The 5,610-nt window shown below is 42.0% G+C and overlaps 1 pseudogene; it reads left to right on the top strand.

The window, feature by feature from the left end:
* Positions 1-4,144: 4,144 nt before the first annotated feature.
* On the top strand, positions 4,145-5,329 carry LOC117215284 (annotated as a pseudogene).
* Positions 5,330-5,610: the final 281 nt, after the last annotated feature.

Genomic DNA, 5,610 nt, shown 5'->3' with positions numbered 1-5,610 from the left:
TTAGTAGTATCGTTTCTAATATTCGCTCCATTATTCTGTACGTCAAGATTTTGTATATTTGCTCAATGTTGATTAACAGTTTTGTAGACTTTAAGAAATGAAATGAAATTAATAAAATTTGGAAAACGTGTACAGTTTTTCTGCAATCTTCTAGTTCATATTAATGGCAAAAATGCTTTTCTGCCCCGCATACTACACATAACGAAATTCTGTCGCAGGCAAGAGACCCGTACATGTACCCAGGCTGTTGGCCGTCATCGGCAACATTATTTGGCCTGTCTCTGTATGAGATAAGGAACGACGAGAGAGGATTGGTACGGCATAAAGAAGGGGGGAAATGTCTTTCTTTTTAGAAAATCGTGCATGAAGTTTTCTGGCTGATGAATGGGTTGCACCATGATCAAGTTGTACATAAACGTCTCATCACTCCGCGCTTCCGTATCTTGAACATCCAAGCATCAACTAATTCGAAAATCGTTTGACACACGATACTCATAGGCTTATTGTGACGAACTACAGCAAATTGTAGCAAATCTTATTTGGTGGGCTCTAATACCTTTTGTACGTTATCTGTGCTAATGTGTCTTCTCATGTCCCGAAAAGTGTTTTCATAGCTTGTACCACCAGGTTGTATGCGAGTTGTCGAAGCACACAAGACAAGCCTCCACTGAATATCAATAAGGAGAGACTGCGCTAGGGTAATGGCCCCCCCTAACGCCAATTCAATATTCAGGAAATATTAGGACTGGCTAGAACTAGAGAACGCGTGAAGGGGGTGCAACTGAAGTTAATTCATAAGAGAATCCTGGAGCATCCCTGTCATACGCGTCGGGTGGTCATCGTGGAGTTTTAGTCGGTAAGAGTCCGACACTACTCTGCTGTTACGCAATTACTGCAACAGCGGAGTGTCCATGAGGATTTCTCCACGTAAAAAAAAAAAATGTGAGTTACTCTGGCTTATCAATATGCCCTGTTCAAAGTTGCTGAATACTGTCTTATCAATATGCCCTGTTCAAAGTTGGCCAAGCTGAATACTGTCACAGGCCTCTATTTTCCATAATAAGAGCTGTAGGGGATCGAATAATGAGACTACCAATATGTGTACTCGTTAGTGTATTGAAAACAGATCTTGTCGCGAAACGATATCTATACAGACGTTTAGTCACAGTTTATACTGAATCGTTTGCGATCACGTTCGTTTAGTCATAATAGTCAGAAGAAGGTCAAAAGATACAAATTCGTCTTGTTTTACGGTTACATGTAGCGGCGCCATTGTTTTGCCCGGAGTTTATAATTCCTTACAATACCTCTTGATATTCCGAAGCAAAACAACAACATTGTTTGAAGCATATTCTAACTCTTGTGCCGCTACAGATCTTTTTAAGGCATGGATAAATTGAATGCATCTTTGTTGCGTCTAGATGATCCAGAATGGCGAACTACCGCAAGTAGAGCCACTAATCGAAATACTAGACATGCACATATACGTAATATGTTTAACATGGATAGGAAATTGTTTTGAAATTTAACAATCATTGCAATAATTACATCGGTTCGGAAGTCGTGTTACTAGATACTTATTGTAATATCGTAAAGTAATTCGAATTAGAAATCAGTTGAATATAGAAAAACCGTGTACGTCGTGTTTCTGTGGTTCGTTTACATTTAAGAGTGCCTACGTGACTAGAGGCACGTAGTTGGTAGTTCTTACATAGGTATGAGGGAAGCAATAGACAACGTTAGAAGAACGACGGTTTCGCTACGCAAGGCGAGTCGAAAAGTGTGCGTGTTGCGAGAATCAGAGCTAATTGAGTCGTCGAAGAGTAGAGTCGTTAGAGGTATCGAGTCGTCGAAGAGTAGAGTTGTGAGAATTGATAGAGTTGTTAGAGAGAGAGAGTGTGTGTGTGTGTTAGATTCGTTGTGACGAGAGTGGTCAAATAACTGTAAAGTTATTTGATATAGATACGAGTATTGCATTTAGTTTCCGTTAAATAAATATCGTTTCCTGTCCAATTTATATATGTATTTTCAATTTAATATTAATAAGTTGCAAGTAATCGGGAAAAAATTTCTATCCTTATTTTCCGATATTACATTATTTTCACAGATTTCAATTCATTTATCCATTGATTGATATTAGGACAAATGAGGAACTTCGCATCTTATTACATTAACAAATAAAATGTATTGTTCTTGATAAATGGTATGCAGAATAGTCTTGTTTATAAAAGACTGGTTTATATTACAGTTCAAGTGACTGATAGTAGGAAAGCAGTGATGGAAAGTGAGGCAACGTATTATAAAATTGAATCCCTAATTATAGCATGTAGATAGTATTTTGAGTGTGGACGGAGGACAATATTATGCACATTCCTTTTTCAATTCCAAGGAAAAACATCATCGATGAGTCAGTTGTCAAAACACGATGGAAATTGCTCGTTGTTAATTGAGCAAGTTTGATATAATTACACAAGCTAAAGGTTTAACTTGTAATTTGTTTGAAGAAATTTATTTTTGCTTATACCTGATGTCAAGCGCGGTATTAAGTATCATGCTTTTATAACTATTGTTTTAAATATTTTTGTGTTGAAATATTGTCGTTTGGGTGTCTGTTTTGTAGTGGAGGAGTACCCGAAATAATTATACTCGTCGTGTACAGCTAAACAGCTACAGGCAGTTGTTTGTATTCCTGGAACGCTTTGGATTCGTGTTCGTATGGTACGTTGATTGGAATGACTTAGACGTGGGTTACTGGGGGTGCGAGTAATTATGTTTCAGCCAGGATTGGATAGAGAACGCGTTTAATCCACGTTTAAAGATCCGCTTAAGATACACATGCTCTGGTAGTTTCTAATTGGATCGTTATAGATGTCGTATCCTTTCTGCTAAATCCGTTTTTGGGAGACATTAAGTTCAAAAAGGTCATTTTTTTAAAGAGGAGGAGAGAGGTGGTATGCATTGGATAAAGGTAACAATTTTATATGAAGGATGTTACGCCACGAGGCTCACCAGAGGCTGTATTTTCCAACCGTCGCTCGCGGTCCTACAACGTCGCAGGCAGACCATCTTATCTGCCCGCCGGATCATATACAATGTATCGACGAGAGCATAGTTGTCGCCAAGCAGCGAGCTCTAGAAACGTCGATTTTTGACCGTTACGTTTTTCACACAAGAAGAGGCATACGTGATCATAGGCGCGAGCGGTGGCGTGACCCGTGCATAGTGGGGGTCGTCTTCCAAATGAGACAAAGGAATAATCGAAGGGCGATCAGTTCCTTCTGACGAGTCAAACGTGACACGTCGACAAATATGACGAGCAAACGAATTTATCTAGAGAGAACGCAAAGTCGAGTCAAATTTCTGTAATATAATAATCATATTATTGTTAAATATATTATTTTATGTTAACCTGTTAATACAGTGTTACAGTGTTATTTCGCGGCGTCGATTAACATAATCGTAGCGAGAATTTACGCCTCTCGCTGACGCGTTTTCCTAGCGACCGCGTCTCTCCGCGAACGGTCGTAACATTTGGTCCTTCGAGCCGGATACAGTGGCAAGTGAAAAGTGCACGCCAATGACATCCACTACCATACAGTACCACGTGAATCCAATACAAACAGCAGCAGAAGCGTTACCACTCCAGCGAAGTCAGTAGCGCCAGGGACCATCAGTTTTGAAGAGGCATAACCCTCTTGAAAACGCAAGAACGCAACCACGCAGCCTCACGCCAACAACTAGAGGGTTGACTTCAGTAAGAACACGTCTTACACATTAAACGAGACACACACGGTGACGAGTAACATTTAAACTCGCAACCACAAGGTAAGCTCGTTCATTACATTCTTCTTACAATCTGCTATACCAATGGAAAACACAGAGAAAGTTACCTCCTTGCATCGGAGACGAGGCTTTCAAATCGGTCGATTTACCTTTCTATCGAAACGACTCGATGATTACGAAAAATCTAGACAACCTAATAAGGCCCATTTAACGGCCTATACGACACTACTCGACGACACGTGGAAACAATATCGATTGTTACAAGAGGAATTAGAAGATTTAGGCGAGATAGACGACGCGCGCGTTTCCGAAGTAACCGACACATATTACAATCTGGTAATACGAATACACACTCTCATGGATGATACCCCAGCATCGTCGTCGAAAATACAAGGCTGCGAGTCATCTAATGTCGCCGAGCCAACATCAATTAAACTGCCCTGAAATTCACCTGCCTACTTTCGACGGTACCATCGAAAATTGGCATTCATTTTACGACTCCTTCTTATCCACTATCGATCGAAGCGAGCGACTTACACCCGTGCAGAAATTCCACTACCCACGATCCTCTTTGACCGGAAAGGCCGCGCGAAGCATACAATCGTTAGATGTCACCGAGTTAAATTATTCGTTCGCTATTGACGTTCTGAAGGAAAAATTCAACTGCCACCGTCAAGTCTGCATGCGCTACTGGGACTTGATTTTTGATTATCCGAAAATAACCAAAGAGACACCCGAAGCGATAGATGATTTTCTTGAGACGGTTAAGGTAAACCTCCAAGCGTTAGAAAAACTCGGTGAACCAGTTACCTCAAATGTCGCTCTTATAAAATTATTCACGTCGAAGCTACCCTCAGCCATCATTCGCAAATGGCAGCGCACATTGCCGGACAAGAAAATGCCGTCATATAGGCATCTGGTAGACTTTCTGAAAACACGGACGAACGGCGACAGGACAAGCTCAGCATCAACCGTGATAAAAAGGGAGTCCGATCAACACAAACGTCAGCGACCGTACGCACCGCGAAGTTACGCATTCACAAGTACACATAATACGTTGGTGTGTCCGAATTGTCAAGGACAACACGAATTATGGAATTGTGATGTCTTCAAAGCGAAGTCGCCTAAAAAACGCCTTGAAATCGCCAAGAGGGCGTCTCTATGTACCAATTGTTTAGGTAAGGGACACGCTATTACTCATTGCTCCGCCGGTTCATGTCGCACCTGCAAGCAGCGACACCATACATACCTACATCAAGACCATGGTCATAGCAAATCACGACCACGTGTAAGCCGGTCATCGAGCGGTCGATCATCGAGCGATCGATCATCCAACGGTCGATCACCGACCCCGCGATAGTCACATCGTTCGAGACGCGCATCCACGTCTCCCCGATCGTCTCCCCGATCGTCTCCCCGATCGTCTCCCCGATCGTCTCCCCGATCGTCTCCGCGAACATCTCCGAAACCTGAATCTCGGTTATCGCGAACGACGGCATCGGGATCAAATATATCGTCCAGTCCTAGACGACAAGGAAAACAATGACGTCATCAAACGACCTTGTGAGAGACCGAACCACAGAAAACGGACTCATTGATCTCGCTTCCTTGTGAACCACTGCAGCACGATTTGTTAGTCACAGTGCAGGTCAACCTATTGAACAATAAAGTTCAACCATTCCGTTGTAGAGCTCTGCTAGACACCGGCTCTAGCATGAACTTTATCACCGAAAAACTCGCTGATTCGCTAATACTTAACCAACGGAAATGTTAGGTCCCAATCGGAACACTCAACACGTTATCGACAACCTCGAAACGTTACATCAC

Source organism: Bombus bifarius, unplaced genomic scaffold, assembly GCF_011952205.1.
Source record: "Bombus bifarius isolate JDL3187 unplaced genomic scaffold, Bbif_JDL3187 scf7180000009493_frag, whole genome shotgun sequence".
In the NCBI taxonomy this organism is placed as follows: Eukaryota; Metazoa; Arthropoda; class Insecta; order Hymenoptera; family Apidae; genus Bombus; species Bombus bifarius.
Note: the sequence above shows the minus strand (reverse complement) of the source record. Positions and strands in the feature narration are given on the sequence as shown.